This window comes from Schistocerca nitens, chromosome 3, assembly GCF_023898315.1.
Source record: "Schistocerca nitens isolate TAMUIC-IGC-003100 chromosome 3, iqSchNite1.1, whole genome shotgun sequence".
In the NCBI taxonomy this organism is placed as follows: Eukaryota; Metazoa; Arthropoda; class Insecta; order Orthoptera; family Acrididae; genus Schistocerca; species Schistocerca nitens.
Genome location: NC_064616.1, coordinates 88,050,963 through 88,069,349, shown reverse-complemented (window position 1 = coordinate 88,069,349; position 18,387 = coordinate 88,050,963). Strand labels below are relative to the sequence as shown.

The window sequence follows — 18,387 nt, the reverse complement described above, 5'->3', positions numbered from 1 at the left end:
AATTAGAGACAAATACCATGAAAAGAGTACTGAGCAAAATCAACAAAATTGCTTGTTCTGGAGGAGGAGAGTAAACTGATGCTACATAGTGGAAGGAGGAGGCATCCTATCACACAGTAGAGCTTGCCTTCTTGGGATGTATTGTAGAGAACCAATTTAGGAGTTCTATAGCGCTTTAAAACCCCAATCGTGATGTCACATTCCGGACGAGCACGGCCAGCAAGGGAGTGGGTCTCTCTTTCCTGGCCAGCGCAGATGGCGCTATCCTGCAGTTGGCAGACGCAATGCTTCGTTATCGCGATTTTGGGTGTTTGGCAGGATTTTTTTTCACCAGATATGTTTAGTGGAAACATTGTGGTTGACAAGGGTGTTTGTGTTCTCAAACGTCGGTGTGTACAAGACCTCAGATATATTTAGCACTACGATCAGTTTCTGATGGATATTGCGTTACTTGATTTGCAAAATGTTTGTGTGTGATAATCAAACGTTGAAAATATGTTTTATTATGAAGAAGCACCATTGTAAGGTGGAGGTGAGTTTTTTTAAGCGATCTATGAGACTCCTGTGGCAACGGCCTTGCCGCAGTGGATACACCGGTTCCCGTCAGATCACCGATGTTAAGCGCTGTCGGGCGTGGCCGGCTCTTGGATGGGTGACCATCCGGTACGCCATGTGCTGTTGCCATTTTTCGGGGTGCACTCAGCCTCGTGATGGCAATTGAGGAGCTACTCGACCGAATAGTAGCGGCTTCGGTCAAAGAAAACCACCGTAACGACCGGCAGAGCGGTGTGCTGACCACACGCCCCTCCTATCCGCATCCTCAGCTGAGGATGACACGGCGGTCGGTTGGTCCCGATGGGCCACCTGTGGCCTGATGACGGAGTGCTATGTGACTCCTGTAAATTGTTATACAGTTCATTTGATAGAGTAGTGCATATGGATTAAAATGGCTCTGAGCACTATGGGACTCAACTGCTGAGGTCATTAGTCCCCTAGAACTCAGAACTAGTTAAACCTAACTAACCTAAGGACATCACAAACATCCATGCCCGAGGCAGGATTCGAACCTGCGACCGTAGCGGTCTTGCGGTTCCAGACTGCAGCGCCTTTAACCGCACGGCCACTTCGGCCGGCGCATATGGATTACTTCACTCTATTTTTTATATCTAAATTGCGTCAGATTTCCTTTGTCTCCAGCATTAGGCAGTAGGAATACAGTATCAGAGGAGAGATGAAAACCTCCATCATCCTGTTTGGAGATATTGGTTCACACAGAAACAGGGAGAAACAGAGACATGAAGCGAGTCTGGAATTTACTGATCAACGGAAGGCCACCCCTTGATGCTTTTTCTGGGGGGCCGTGAGATCAAAGGAAGCGTATATGCATTCTGTGGTCTGTGGTATTTAGTAATGTGATACGTAATTAGGACACTGGGCTGTTCTGACCTTCGTGACGTCGCCCTGGCGATACAAACACACGTAGGAGACCCCAAACGGTGGCTACTGTACTGCACTTCATTGCATTCCCTCGTGATTATGGTTATTATGTCATATTATGTCATGGGGAGCAATGGTGGGGGATTCAGTCATGACATCTACCGAAGTCTCCCACAAACTGGTTAAATAGAGAATATGTATAAATATGTTATTGAATTTGATCTGAATTTCGTGTTGTGAGGTCCTTCCTCTCCAGCGCAGAGGGAGTCTTTTGCTACCAATTTTTTCTGGGAGGGTTATGAGGAAGGGCGAGGGGTAGGTGGTGGGGGGGGGGGAAGGGGACATCTCTGGTGGTGGCAATGTACACTAGCTCAGTCGATCCCTGCATGTCAAGCTGAGCACACGCACGAAAATTTCGCAGTAACACACCTCCAATCTGCAGCAACTTAATTACATAATTTTGACATATAGTTGCTGGATGTGAGCTTTTCCCGCCAAATAAAAGTGAGATCCAGCCCCTGCAAATTGAATTTTATAAACAAACAGTGGATACTATGCTATATAATTGAATTTCCTGTCATGAAGTTCTTCCTCTCCAGTGCAGACTGAGTCCTTGTCCTTCCAATTTCCAGATGGGAAGGGGAGGGGAAAGGTGGGGAGGGGGGGAGGGTCCCAGAAGTGAGGTTTAATTAATTTATCGATCTATTTAATTAGTCAATCAAGTTGATATCAATAGTGTGCTTGTATGGCAAGAATAGTTACCACAGGGATGGGGGAGTGGGAGGGAGAAGAGGAGCAGGAGGGTCATGGGTGAGGAAACAATAGGTTAAGGACCTGTCAATGAAAAGGAAGGATTATCCCCACGGGGTCATAATCCTATTGGCAGAACAGTAGGTTAAGGACCTGACAATCAAAAGAGAACAATAGGTTTGCTCCTGAATGTAGGCAACCCACACTAGCAAATTATCATCGTCTCCTTGTGGCCCCACTACTCACTTACACATGTTCAAACATGCATTTCTGGTGGTGTTTCCATATTTTTGTCCAACCCTATTACTTGCAGAAATGATTTTGTGCCTTCATGGTACAGGTGTGGAATACTGATGAGACCAGGTTTCTCTAATTTTTGAAATAATATTTGCTCATCTGCATGTTCCCAAGGTAGGTAAAAAAGTATGACATGTAGCATTTCATTCATGTCACTGCTTTGCTGGACTGTAACTCTGGCTGCGATTTTGGGCGGTCGCTTGTTGCGTTGTCAAGGCATCTAGTCAAGGAAACAAATTAATTGCCGCTACGACCGGGTCTACTGTCTGCTTTGTCGAGTAATAATTATGGCATCATCAGTAAGACACTTTACAAGCTGCTCTGGCTTTGCATATGAACTAGAGCAACCCACAGTAAGTGACAGCGTTAGCTGGTTATTTGAAGTAATCGGTTTAAGAGATTCCCAAGTACTGGGAATGTACTATGATTACCTCGCCAAAGCGATTTATGTCAAATTAATGAATGACGACGAATGCTTACGAGCAATGAGAATCACAAAGGGCATGGCCAGCTTAATGTATCCGAATGGAGAAATCAACAAACTAAGAATTACTTGAGCCTGGTTGGGCTCGCGACGGTTCGTAATTACGATGTGTCCCTCTACTTCCACAAAACCCAACGGGTCCTGGAGCCGTATGGTACCATCTTACATGTGCAAGGCGAAAAATGGGAACGGTAAAAGCACTTTAAAGTATATATCAGAGTGCGATCCGCAAAAAGATATGTGAAGAAGCACATGCCGACCTACGTGAACGCTTTAAAGCCCTCGTGATTTACAAGGGGAAATCACGCACATGTGGAAATTGTAATGCACTTCCCTGATGTCACATTTCACCTACTACAAGCTTGTCATCAATAATAACCTCATCACGCAGTAGTTCACGCTACCTCGAAGAAAACATCACAAGCTCAAGTGGAAGTACAAAGTAAGGTAGACCAAACGATTCCAAAATTTCCTAAACACATTACAATCAAACACATGACATGCTTGTGCGTCATAGTGCCCTTTAAGATGAAGACAAGCACAAACATTAGACGGGTGTAAGATAGACAAACTTGAAAAGTTTTATTCGAATCTTTATTTCTTTATTACTTATAATCATAATTTTTTCATTAAATCCAGAGGACAACGTGCAAAGACGACAACTTCCCAGAAAATTCAGCAGAGATGAATACACTCACTTGTGTAAATGTTACATACTTATATTAGTAGCCTAGCTCAAGCTGACGAGAATTGCATGCTGGAGATAGTTAGAATGTTTAGCCCTGCATACCACTGTCGAGGAATGGATACTACAACAAAGAATACAATTTATTTCCTTGTCCTTACCTGTTTACAGATTTTAATTTTTCCTTTTTTAAGACTCCTGGAAGAGAAGACAGAAGCAATATGAGGATATGACAAAGGCTTGTAAGAAAACAGTAAAATCGCCGAAGAAAATTTGGTAAGCGAAGGAAGAGTTAGAAGGTGAATAAGGAGGCCCGCAAAACTTTTATAAACTTTTATACACACACATCAAAAAAAGTTTTACATCACCTCGGTTCCGAGAGTTCAGGAACCTGTACAGAAAATTGGAATAGAGATCAACATAACCATCATTTCCGCCCTTTTTACTGCTCATGAAAACCATACATTGCACGTTGTACCATCATACAGCGAGACCTTCAGAGGTGGTGGTCCAGATTTCTGTACACACCGGTACCTCTAATACCCAGTAGCACGTCCTCTTGCATTGATGCATGCCTTTATTCGTCGTGGCAAACTATCCACAAGTTCATCAAGGCACTGTTGGTCCAGACTGTCCCACTCCTCAACGGCGATTCGGCGTAGATCCCTCACAGTGGTTGGTGGGTCACGTCGTCCATAAACAGCCGTTTTCAATCTATCCCACGCATTTTCGATAGCGTTCATGTCTGGAGAACATGCTGGCCACCCTAGTCGAGCGATGTCGTTATCCCAAAGGAAGTCATTCACAAGATGTGCACGATGGGGGCGCGAATGGTCGTCCACGAAGACGAACGCCTCGCCAATATGCTGCCGATATGGTTGCACTATCGGTCGAAGGATGGTATTCACGTATCGTACAGCCGTTACGGCGCCTTCCACGACCACCAGCGACTTACGTCGGCCCCACGTAATGCCACCCAAAATATCAGAGAATCTCCACGTTGCTGCACTCACTGGACAGTGTGTCTAATGCGTTCAGCCTGACCAGGTTGCCTCCAAACACTTCTCTGACGATTGTCTGGTTGAAGGCATATGCGACACTCATCGGTGAAGAGAATGTGATGCCAATCTTGAGCTGTCCATTTGGCATGTTGTTGGGCCCATCTGCACCGCGCTACATGGTGTCGTGGCTGCAATGATGGCCCTCACCATGGACGTCGGGAGTGAAGTTGCGCGTCATGCAGCCCACTGCGCACAGTTTGAGACGTAACACAACGTCCTGTGGCTGCACGAAAAGCGTTATTCAACATGGTGGCGTTGCTGTCAGGGTTCCTCCGAGCCATAATCCGTAGGTAGCGGTCATCCACTGCATTAGTAGTCCTTGGGTAGCCTGAGCGAGGCATGTCATTGATAGTTCCTATCTCTCTGTATCTCCTCCATGTCCGAACAACATCGCTTTGGTTTACTCCGAGACGCCTGGACACTCCCCTTGTTGAGAGCCCTTCCTGGCACAAAGTAACAATGCAGATTCCATCGAACTGCGGTATTGACCGTCTAGGCATGGTTGACCTACAGACAACACGAGCCGTGTACTCCCTTCCTGGTAGAATGACTGGAATTGATCGGCTGTGGGACCCCCTCTGTCTAATAGGTGCTGCTCATGCATGGTTATTTACATCTCTGGGCCAGTTTAGTGATATCTCTAAACAGTTAAAGGGACTGCGTCTGTGATACAAAGTCCACAGTCAACGTCTATCTTCAGGAGTTCCGAGAACTAGGGTGATACAAAACATTTTTTGATGTGTGTAGAACAGTGCTTACTATGAGGAAAAGTTGTCCGGTCTTCTCTCTTTCCTCCTTATGTAGATTAAAAAAAAAATAGATGGTGTGAAGTCCTAAAGAAAAGATCGGTCATAGATGGTGACGAAAAGTCCATCGAATGTACAGTCTTAGACAAAAAAACTGACCGCCGGCCGGCCGCCACAGAGACAAAGTCCGAGTCGTTCACTTAAGGTGGCCAATAAAACTGACCGCCCCTTACAACTCGGCCATCTGCACAATCTGGCTACACTGTAAGATGCGGAAGTGTTACGAGGAAGTGTTGGAAGTATTGTCTACTTCCGAGATGAAATGGTTGGAGTGAGCGCGTGGTCTTGCGGTAATCGTCGTGCATTCTAAACTTACAGTCGCATGTTCGCGTCCAACTATTTTTTTATTTTTTTAACCACATTTCGGTCTAAACTTATGAGTCTGATTGAACATCGAAGACAATTCGCTTAACATTCTTCCCACCCGCAGTAACAAGTATTCCAGAAACAATTCCGCAGGACAGCTCGTGGCTGCGTCGCGATCAGAACAGCTTACGCTCGGGAGTTTCCTCGCGCTGCAGCGGCTACCGGCCACCGGCCGGACGCCACCCGCCGCCTGAAATCCGGCGCCGCCCATGTAAAAGCGGCGCCACGCTGTCAGTGTATGTATCAATGCCATTTTCGAATTTGAAGTTCTAGTTAGTATCTTGCAGTTAAGCATTGGATTTTGCATACCTGAAAATCATGAACTACGGTTAAGCATTGCAAAATTGAGTCGCAAGTGGAAAAAGGTGTAATATCTGCAACACAATATTTACTTTGGTATAACAGAGGGGTGAATATAGAAGAGGCGGCTAGAAAGCTTTGAACTGTGTTTGGAGTGAGTGCTTTTGGGAAAAATACGCCAGAAAAAGATATTCTTGTTTCAACAAAGATCGTTCTGGCATGAATGATTTTCCACATTAAGGAAGTCTCGACTATTGATATAAGTGACAGATTACCATTTTACCATCATGCGACATTTGCATTCAACAGGCGAAGTTTCTGAAGTCTGGTGTAGGAGTTACTGCATGCTCAAATTCGAAACAACAAAAATCACCGGAGTGACTATTATTGAACGTCATCAGGTCGCTCATTGAGCATTCCTTTGCAGTACTGTTACTGGTGACGTGTTATGATGCCTTTATCGTTAACTTCCTAAGAAGAAATGAAAGTCTGAGCCCCACCAAAAGACGTAGACTAGAGCAAAGAGTAGTGTCAACATAATATTTTACATTTGATAGCTCCAAAAGTGTGTTTTGGACCACAAATTCTGTCTCAAGGGGTGTGTGCAACACAGCTGGAATTTGTTGTCAACAACTGAGACACCTTTCGTTCGCAGTGTACGAAAGTCGAGCAACAAAACTACATCACCTTTGCTACTGCATGATAACTCACTCTGTTGATTTGAAAAACAAAACTATCCAGGAGATTGATAGGAAAGTCGTCTCGCAGGCACTTGTATTGATAGGGAAGTCCTCTCTCAAGCACTTGTATCTCTCGTCATATATTCGTAAAATATTACCTTTCCCGTTCTTGATCGATCAATCGTCAAGGCAATTCATTTCTAGACGAAAATACTCTTAAAGCTACTTTGGTTTAATGACCTCGTTAAAACAAGTAGGTTTCTACGGGCGTAGAATTTGTAAACAACTGTAGCATTGTCAGATTTTTTTAGATATCGTGAATGAAAATTCAGCTGCTGATTAATTTCTCTTTGATGATTACTGTTGCGTTTAGTAAACTAATGGAAAATGCAAATAAAATATTCACTTTACTAATACAAATTAAATTCAGCTTACTGCAGAAACATCACGATGGCAGTCTATCTTAATGAAGCATTAAGTTCAAAAATGGTTCAAAGGGCTCTGAGCACTATGGGACTTAACTTCTGAGGTCATCAGTCCCCTAGAACTTAGAACTAGTTAAACCTAACTAACCTAAAGACATCACACACATCCATGCCCGAGGCATGATTCGAACCTGCAACTGTAGCGGTCGCGCTGTTCCAGACTGTAGCGATGCATTAAGTGTCAGTAAGACGATTGAACCTATTTTAACACGAATTAGTAGGATATTACCAACTTTTGACTTCGAAAAGATCTGTATTTACCTTATTTCCTGTATCATTCGCAAGTATTATGAAAATGTGGCATTTCATAGATAAAATTACGTATCAACAACAACAAAAAATATGTCGGCAGAAAACGAAAGTGGCATTATGAAGTTGGCAGTAACGTAGGTTTTCGCTCTGACACTAAGGGTTACCGTAAGTAGCAAGACGAATTTTGCTCGGGCGTTATCTTACGATCCCCTTATTGAGTTTGTATCTGCCAGCTTGTAAGTCTACTACAAAAGAATTGAAAATCTGGCTTTCAGCGAGTTTAGAAAGGCGAACGACAGCACCTTACACCTGGTAGCCAAGCATGTTACCTGAAAAATGGTATTTTCCTAAAGTGGGAAGACATCCTTTTGTTCAAAATGGTTCAAATGGCTCTGAGCACTATGGGACTCAACTGCTGTGGTCATAAGTCCCCTAGAACTTAGAACTACTTAAACCTAACTAACCTAAGGACAGCACACAACACCCAGCCATCACGAGGCAGAGAAAATCCCTGACCCCGCCGGGGAATCGAACCCGGGAACCCGGGCGTGGGAAGCGAGAACGCTACCGCACGACCACGAGATGCGGGCCATCCTTTTGTGGTTGAATTGTTGGCAAATATCAGTCAGACGTGTGCCGTTGGTCTAAGCGTTTCGGTGTGTTGAATTTGTACCAATGATTTTTCTACAGGGTTTTTCTGTCCCAAATAGAGAGTTGGAGTCTCCCATTAGTATTTTCACGTCATCTTGGTGAATTTTGCTCATAGTATTTTCGAGTGTGTTCCAGAATTTTTCGACATTTTTGGTGTTTTTCTTATTTTCGATGTTGGTGGGGACATGTGCATTGATGAGTGTATATTTTTTAATGGGGCTATGAATGAGCACAGTCATCAGTCGATTGTTGATGGCTGTGATTTCTTTGACAGAGTTGATGATAGACCTGTGTTCGAGAAAAGCAATGCTGAAGATTGGTTCCCCTTTCGCCACCTTTCGTTGAATTTTGCTCTTGAAGATGCAATGGTTTCCGTAATGCAAGTTTTCATTGTCAGTTAGTTGTGGTTCTTGAAGAGCAATGGTGAGAATTTTTTGTCGGTCGATTTATTATGTGAGATTATTAGTTTTCGTATTTGGATCAATGTATCGATGTTTAGTTATAAAAAAAAGTTCTTATATGTGTGAAATCTTATGGGACTTAACTGCTAAGGTCATCAGTCTCTAAGGTTACACACTACTTAACCTAAATTATCCTAAGGACAAACACACACACACACCCATGCCCGAGGGAGGACTCGAACCTCCGCTGGGATCAGCCGAACAGTCCATGACTGCTGCGCCCGAGACCGCTCGCCTAATCCCGCGCGGCGGGTAGTTTTCAAATGTATGTTTTCTGCTTGTAGGGAAATTTACAGGAGATCTTCAATATTCTCTGCCGTGCTAACCTGGACTCCCCAGAATCCGAAATTCCAACTGCCGCCTGTCGACAGCCGGGTTGTGTACCACCTGGGGTAAAGTTGACTTTGCTTGCACAGTTCATGTTTGCTTGTGTTTCATTGGTTTGGCCTGGGTGATTCCAGGACCGGATAGGACCACAGGGTGTTGAAGCCTTTGGAAGCAAATATTTTCAGCCGAGCTCATTGAGCTAACAAAAATGGTTCAAATGGCTCTGAGCACTATGGGACTCAACTTCTGAGGTCATTAGTCCCCTAGAACTTAGAACTAGTTAAACCTAACTAACCTAAGGACATCACACACATCCATGCCCGAGTCAGGATTCGAACCTGCGACCGTAGCGGTCTCGCGGTTCCAGACTGCAGCGCCTAGAACCGCACGGCCACTTCGGCCGGCATTGAGCTAACAGACGGTGACCAGAGTAGCGGTGGTTTTCACTCAGACGTGTCTGGATTTTGAGTTCAACGGATTGAGTAGCCGTTCAGGATTGTGTTAGTATTTGGTTCACCCCAAGTATTTGATTTCCTCGGTACCACCCTTATGGGGGAGGGTTTCCCCTATCGGCCCCACGGGATTTTTATTGTTATTATTGTCATTATGTCATCAGCAAATCTGATATGGTGCATCTTCCCACCACTGAAATAGATGTGCATTGTTCGATTCTGTATTTCCGTCACATAAATATGGGTTATAATTACGTTACATTGCTGCTAGTAGACATATTTCTCACTTTTTCTTAGGCAGTTGCTACCTGTTACTCCATCATAGGAGTTTATGTGCGCAGCATTGTTGCAATACAGACGTTCAAATTATCCGATTTCTGTAATTTCATTTCGATACCAGATCGTTGTAATCGGATGCAGCCAGTCAGGCTTAATGTGGATATCCGAATACGACTCTCATCTTTTGATAGACTTGGTAAACCACATTCTTAATCGGACGGTTGAATCTAGATCACTTATTTATGACAGTGCCTGAATTCTTAAACACTGTGGAAAATAATAATACAATGTGCTTATTACTAATACGTTATTTAAATATAAATATTTGAACGAACGAGATAACAGTTTATTTACAGGAGCAGAGCCCCATCCATCATAGCAGAGTAGTGCGAGATTGGTTTCAGGGCCAAGAGAGGATAAAGCTGTTGCCGTTTGTTCCACGATCACCGAACATCAACCAGATAGAGAATATGTGGGCAGAGGTAACAAGGTCATTGCCATGTGGAACTACAAATGCAGGCGACCTTTGGACGAATATAGAAAACGTATGGTGGGAAGTAAACCATCACGCTACACTGTCGACGACTTGATGAAATCAATGCCCTACGCCTTCGAGAAATCTTACGTAATGATCGTGGGTGGGTTGGTTACTAAAAGTATACTCGTCCACAAAACCCATGTGGACAATTATCTGATAGTCGGTCAAGCTTTGCTTTGTCGCAGTTATTTTGCTTTCAGTCTCCTCCTTACAATTCTTGCAATTCAAGGTAATTGACTGTAAAGCATTTTAATGCGATGGGAAGTGACAAACAGATTTTTTACCCAACCCACGACCTGCATATTACGTTAAGTAAGATGTATTAACTCCATAGTATCGTTAGCAGAGACAGTGCGCTCGTGTTTGGAGGCTCGCGACAAGTGCAGCGATTAGCAGTGCCCAATGCTGCCGCGATTTGTTTATGTTGGCTGAGCTTGGACACTGCAGCAGACGCTTCGCCATAAACAGAAAGAAATCACCTTGGCTCTGACTGCAGTGAGCGGATATCACTGCCTGCGTGTTCTTATAGTAACCAACGTAAGACTCTACTCACAGGTGCCATGGAACAATTGCAACGGGTATCATGTCATTAGTCATCAGAATATTAACCAGTGGTGATATGTCCACTCTATTTGAATCCCAAGAAAATAGGAACCTTCTCACAAAGGAACGTGAGGTGTTATCAAAATTTATCCAACATACAAAAATTAACTGCAGGGCTTTCATGTATGCAGTAGTAGCACACAAGGAAATACACTCCTGGAAATGGAAAAAAGAACACATTGACACCGGTGTGTCAGACCCACAATACTTGCTCCGGACACTGCGAGAGGGCTGTACAAGCAATGACCACACGCACGGCACAGCGGACACACCAGGAACCGCGGTGTTGGCCGTCGAATAGCGCTAGCTGCGCAGCATTTGTGCACCGCCGCCGTCAGTGTCAGCCAGTTTGCCGTGGCATACGGAGCTCCATCGCAGTCTTTAACACTGGTAGCATGCCGCGACAGCGTGGACGTGAACCGTATGTGCAGTTGACGGACTTTGAACGAGGGCGTATAGTGGGCATGCGGGAGGCCGGGTGGACGTACCGCCGAATTGCTCGACACGTGGGGCGTGAGGTCTCCACAGTACATCGACGTTGTCGCCAGTGGTCGGCGGAAGGTGCACGTGCCCGTCGACCTGGGACCGGACCGCAGCGACGCACGGATGCACGCCAAGACCGTAGGATCCTACGCAGTGCCGTAGGGGACCGCACCGCCACTTCCCAGCAAATTAGGGGCACTGTTGCTCCTGGGGTATCGGCGAGGACCATTCACAACCGTCTCCATGAAGCTGGGCTACGGTCCCGCACACCGTTAGGCCGTCTTCCGCTCACGCCCCAACATCGTGCAGCCCGCCTCCAGTGGTGTCGCGACAGGCGTGAATGGAGGGACGAATGGAGACGTGTCGTCTTCAGCGATGAGAGTCGCTTCTGCCTTGGTGCCAATGATGGTCGTATGCGTGTTTGGCGCCGTGCAGGTGAGCGCCACAATCAGGACTGCATACGACCGAGGCACACAGGGCCAACACCCGGCATCATGGTGTGGGGAGCGATCTCCTACACTGGCCGTACACCACTGGTGATCGTCGAGGGGACACTGAATAGTGCACGGTACATCCAAAACGTCATCGAACCCATCGTTCTACCATTCCTAGACCGGCAAGGGAACTTGCTGTTCCAACAGGACAATGCACGTCCGCATGTATCCCGTGCCACCCAACGTGCTCTAGAAGGTGTAAGTCAACTACCCTGGCCAGCAAGATCTCCGGATCTGTCCCCCATTGAGCATGTTTGGGACTGGATGAAGCGTCGTTCAAATGGTTCAAATGGCTCTGAGCACTATGGGACTCAACTGCTGAGGTTATTAGTCCCCTAGAACTTAGAACTAGTTAAACCTAACTAACCTAAGGACATCACAAACATCCATGCCCGAGGCAGGATTCGAACCTGCGACCGTAGCGGTCTTGCGGTTCCAGACTGCAGCGCCTTTAACCGCACGGCCACTTCGGCCGGCGATGAAGCGTCGTCTCACGCGGTCTGCACGTCCAGCACGAACGCTGGTCCAACTGAGGCGCCAGGTGGAAATGGCATGGCAAGCCGTTCCACAGGACTACATCCAGCATCTCTACGATCGTCTCCATGGGAGAATAGCAGCCTGCATTGCTGCGAAAGGTAGATATACACTGTACTAGTGGCGACATTGTGCATGCTCTGTTGCCTGTGTCTATGTGCCTGTGGTTCTGTCATTGTGATCATGTGATGTATCTGACCCCAGGAATGTGTCAATAAAGTTTCCCCTTCCGGGGACAATGAATTCACGGTGTTCTTATTTCAATTTCCAGGAGTGTATTATGTCTTGGAAGGGTATATTTCATTTCCTCTTCTCATATAAACGCTCTTATTTTAGTATGAAGTGAGAAAAACTAAAGTTCCTGAGAAGCATATCAGTCATTTACTCTTCTCTTATCATAACTTTTATTTTAATATGAAGTAAAAAAATAAACAGTTTGAGGTTGTGAAGCATAATATGACACCACATTCTTATCGTAGGCGCTATCGGAAACGCAAAAAGCAGGGAGCTGTCCATTCTTTTGTCCAACAGTCTGCCTCCTTTCATGCATTACTCCCGCTAGGAGATTCTTATTTAAGGACTTGTGGACATCAAGTTCTTCAGCAGAACAAGCCTTATGTTATTGTGCTAATTACGGCATGGAAAAAATGCACTCGTGGTCGAGCGGTAGCGTTCTCGCTTCCCACGCCCGGGTTCGATTCCCGGCGGGGTCAGGGATTTTCTCTGCCTCGTGATGACTGGGTGTTGTGTGCTGTCCTTAGGTTAGTTAGGTTTAAGTAGTTCTAAGTTCTAGGGGACTGATGACCATCGATGTTAAGTCCCGTAGTGCTCAGAGCCATTTGAACCATTTTTTGAAAAAATGCAACAAAGACGATTTCCCCTAAAGCAGTGGGGATATTTGCACATGTCTGTATTCAGCAATGACTGCCAGCTGCCACAACACTTCACAGAATCCATGCGGCAGGCAACAAAACTGTGCGTGCACTGCAGACTTCATTCAGTAAGACGTCAGGAGATGGATGGAAACGTCAAATTAACGTCGCTTTCCGAGTCGTATTCAATCCAGAATGAGGTGTTATTAAGGTAGTTGAGCGTTCTAGCAATTACACTTTTTTAATTCACATATGAGTATTCCGATAGCCAAAAGAACCCGTTAGTGTGAAACTATCGGGAACTGCATTAATATCAAACTGCAAGAACGTGAGACAATACGTGGACTCTTCTCTTCGCTGGGTGACCTATTACTGTTATTTAGGATTCTCTCCGTCCTAGACGTAATACAAATGGAACTTCAGAGGCGCTTTCCGCTATTCTTGACAAACACCAGCAACTTGTAATCACTGCGAGTTACAACTGCGTGATGTTATGGCTCAGGTTGTCAGTAGTTGTGGTGGTGTTATGCTGTCAAACTGCTTACAGTAACGTTAATGGTGGCCCACATAATTTAGCGCTGACTACCTACTTAAGTAAAGATAGTGTTGTGGCGTCGTCGCTTCTCTTTATTTGGCCTCAGCTTGAGTAATCCGATTTAACGAACATAGTACTCCATTCGCGGGCTGCTAATGATACAGTATGACTACAGAGATCATCGTGCGGATATTACATTAATTCTGCAATGAATTGCTTAACAAATATTGCCCTCAGCTATGCAGCTGGAATGACTCATTACACAAGTACTCTATGTTGCACTTGGTTAAGGGATCAGTTCGCTGCAATACAGCTTCTACTGTTTGTAAATACTTGTATATTTCATAAATGGTTCAAATGGCTCTTAGCACTATGGGACTTAACTTCTGAGGTCTTCAGTGCCCTAGAACATAGTACTACTTAAACCTAGCTAACCTAATGACATCAGACACATACATGCCCGAGACAGGATTCGAACCTGCGACCTTAGCGGTCGCGTGGTTCCAGACTGTAGTGCCTAGAACCCCTCGGCCACCCCGGCCGGCATACTTGTATACTGACCATTCGTTGTTTGACTAAATATGAACTACAATCTGATTCGCATATATATGACATGGGTTAGCGCCGGCACAAAGCAATGACTAAGGGTTGGATGCCGTTGAAGTCCCGTTACGCTGATGTCAAGACAAATTTTCGCAAATCATCTCTATTGCCTCAAAAAACAATTGCATCTTAAATATCGAAGGACCGACGTCCACACTGTCACAGCGCGTTGAAATACAGCGAAGACGGCAGATGAATATTTGTGACCGACTGGGCTTCGAACCTGGACCTCCTGCTTACTAGACAGACATGCTGATCACTGCACTATTATTTTTTTAAAAAAGTTTGAGAAGACTTTCAGCACCAGGTAGGCGGAGGCAAAGAGGGCAGGGGTCGAAGGTCCGAGGCCTGGCCTCAATGCCTCCCCCATACCTGTCACTGAGCAGCTGCATTATTCCCATGTATTCCATGTTTGCACCCATATACACCTTTAAATTGTGGAACAAAATTGAAGTAGTAATTAAGGTAAAATAAATTACAGATTGCCGCCTGCAATGGCGTGCGTTCCTTGTAGAACATAACTTATAACAGTGAAAAGGGTGACGGAAAAATACATAACAAACATTCATTCAGAAACATATTCACAATTTTGCACTGGATGCATATGAGGTCTGTAAGGAAGCCATATATTTTTCAACAAATGAAAAAAATTCGGAGCCGGAGGAGTTTTGCCAAATTAGAACAGTTCTGATTTTAGAACCAACGTAAAAGAATATTCCAGGAATAAAAAAAAGTGAAAGAATAGTATTCTGCTTCTAATAAAAAAATCTGTCCACCTCTTCGTAGCCCACATAAAGCAATAGATAAAAAAATTTGAAACCATTCCTTATATTTGTTATTCTTCTTCAGCGTAAAATGTTCTTCTGCAATATAAAACATGTACTCTTCTAAGTTCTGTTTGTTACGACGTAAAACATAAACTGTCCCAGAAGCTACGAATAACTGTTATTCTTTGCGAACGGGTAACATTTCCAGTAGGGTTGGAAAGCTTCAGTTATCGGTATATGACTTTCTGCGGTTCTGTTGATAGTGCTAATTTCTTCCTAGTCCAGTTCCAAATTCTGATTCTATTTTCACATAAGAAGATGTGCGCTACAGTTTCTACAAGCCGACATTTGTCGCAGTATGGAGATGGTCTCAATTTGATTTTCCATAATCGTTCCGCTGAGGGTGTGGATTCGTTTACAACGTCGCACCATACGGCACTGACTCTATAGTTGGTAGAATTTTATTGTTGATATTTTTCCAGACGTTCTTCCAGTTTTTTGTATGTTAATTTACCGGAATTGGTTTGTGAAGACGATGTCTGGTAATATAATCATAGACGGTTCTAGTGTTGGTTTGTGCTGGTGGAAGTCTTATACAGCTCCAATCGCCATAATACTTTCGGACGTCATCTAGTCTGGCATGCTACATTAACAGGAGCGTTCCTATCCCCAGGATCTAACGAGAGGAACAGAAGTTTCGTGATGCCTGTCTTAGTGGCATGTAAGAGTTTAAAAGCACGTCTTTAATTCCAAGTTCTCCGTTTTGCCTCTGCAAAGATATTTTGTTTCCACTCATACCAAGAGGCTACAGCTAATATTTCAAGTGCAGTGACCTACAGTATCCGTAAGACTGCTGCGACATGATATATTTTGCTAAGTATGTATGTATTTATAAAGTGAACTTTCTGCAGTCGGTCTAACAATCGCATGTCATGGTCCTTCAACATGGCTCCGATGACATTAAGTTTCCGCTCCCAATTGTTCGTGGCCATGCGCTTGGGATTCGCCCTTAACCTCAAGCCGAGTTGGAGTCTCTTTTCAGTTACATCTAACTAGTGCGCACCTGTTGCACTATTGTAAGAACCGAGTTGCAGGTTCATTTGGCTACAAGAATGCGTATGTTCCTCCAGCATGACGGGTCTCCTGCACATTCTAGTCGTCAGGTCACACATTATCCAAACCTAACATTTCCCGGAAGGTGGATCATTAGATATGGGCACTTTTCTTGGCCTTCAAGGTCCTCGGACCTTATCTCTTTGGATTTTTGCCTGCGGGGATGGTTACAGGCGAAGTCTACAAATAGAAAGTAAACCCAAGAGCCGATTTGATCGTTCGGGTTATGAGTAGTGCAGCCCTCATTAAAGAACGCAAAAACGACCTCAGTAGAGCTACACGTGGAGTTATCAAGAGAAGTCAAATGTGCATTGAAGTTGGTTGGTGAATTTTGGAAAATCAACTTTGAATGTCCTCATTTGCCTTTGCTTTGACTTTGTTAGCGTTACGTACTAACAGCTGTATCTCTTTACTCAATAAAAAGTGGACGCATTTATATGGAATTTTTTACGTCTGTACTACCACTTGCTAAAATATGTACTATTCCTCCTGAAACACCCTGTATATGGATATATGTGTGGTGTCTGTTCTTTCGGACATGTCCGAAAGAAAATGCTTCATGGCATTCTGCAACGACCTTCGATCTAGTTACAGGGGCTGACAGAGATTTCAGAGCTGCTTGGCTGTCTGAATAAAAGTAGAATCTACGATTTTTGTAGGGTCTACTCTAATTTTCCTCCGTGCACATGCTGACAGAAAAAAAACGTGTAATACTGTGGCCATCATCCCTAAAGAGATTCTAGGCTGTACACCAGACCTGGTACTTTCATTTGTTTTCGACCTGTCAGTAAACCACTATATTATGTCTCCTGCACGGTGTTGTGGTTCGTTTTTCCACTGCTCCCAGCTTCCAAATGCTACGTGGCAAAGTTTATTGAAACAGCTAGAAGTTATTATGTAGTTAGTTGGCATTTCCCCAGCCATCGCCTTACTGATTTGGGATTCCGCATATTCTAATTATATCCAGTTATTTCCAATTTTTAGCCTTTATGTCCCTGCCGCTGCCTCCATTTTAGTGAATTTAGCAGGATAAACTAACTTACACTATGGACAACACATACGTCCATGCCGGAGGGAGGACTCGAACCTCCGACGGTGGGCACTGTCGGGATACAGCAGCCAACCTCTCTTCAGCACCTGTCTACACACGCTCCTCGTCAGACGCAAATTCCAATCTTTGCCGCACATACCACGTGCGCGGTACCCCCAGCGCCACCCCCCCCCCTCCCCCGCGACCATTATTCCACTTCCACTCCCTTGCGGCCACACTGTATTCCCGCTAGGGTTCGGACGATGTTGTGCGTCTAGCACTGAAAACTTTCGATGACCCGTCGAGACCCAAATAATTATACAGGATGTTTGACGAGGAATAGTAAATATTGTAGGAGGTGGTGGTATAGACAAATTGCAGAAAAAATGCCATATAACCCCATGTATATAGTTATATGTGTGGTGTCTGTTCTTTCGGGAATGTCCGAAAGAAAAGACACTACGAATCCGGGTTCGAACCTGGTCAGGCACAAATTTTCATCTGACGCCGTTGTTCTATTTTAATGCGCATGACAGCCTGGACACCTGTCCAATCTTTAATTAATTAACAAGGCTGTCTATTTCGATTCATAGTGTCTGTTCTTTCGGAAATGTCCGAAAGAACACACACACACACACACACACATACACATTTTTATCTTAAGTGCTATTCGGAAAATGTTTGGCAACTTAGTGATAGTGCCGGTCTGGAGCTACATCAACCTACTCACTTCACAAGATATAGTTGTAATTTTCTGAACAATTCCTGTTTAAGTGATAGCGACAGTGTGTCTCATCGTTTACTTTGTCGGAAACCTGCTTCTCTCTGCCCTAGCCAATACTATAGCAATGAGTGATTTCTCACATTCTTGATACCTCACTGGACGTGCTAGTGCAACTGTAGCCATAGATTCAAATCCCGCTGGAAAAGCATGTTTCAAGTCAGATGGTTTTGTTCCTCCCGTACTGTCATTGAAAACGATCACAACGAAATTAAGTATAGGTATCCTATGAAACCCTTGAGTTCATACTGTGGTGCCGTG

General features: G+C 44.6%; 1 protein-coding gene and 1 pseudogene across 1 annotated transcript in view; both read left to right on the top strand.

Moving 5' to 3' along the window:
* Positions 1-18,387, top strand: part of LOC126249093 (outer dynein arm-docking complex subunit 3) — a 350,869-nt gene that overhangs the window by 220,845 nt on the left and 111,637 nt on the right. The window lies entirely within an intron of this gene.
* LOC126250192 (5S ribosomal RNA) lies at positions 567-684 on the top strand (annotated as a pseudogene).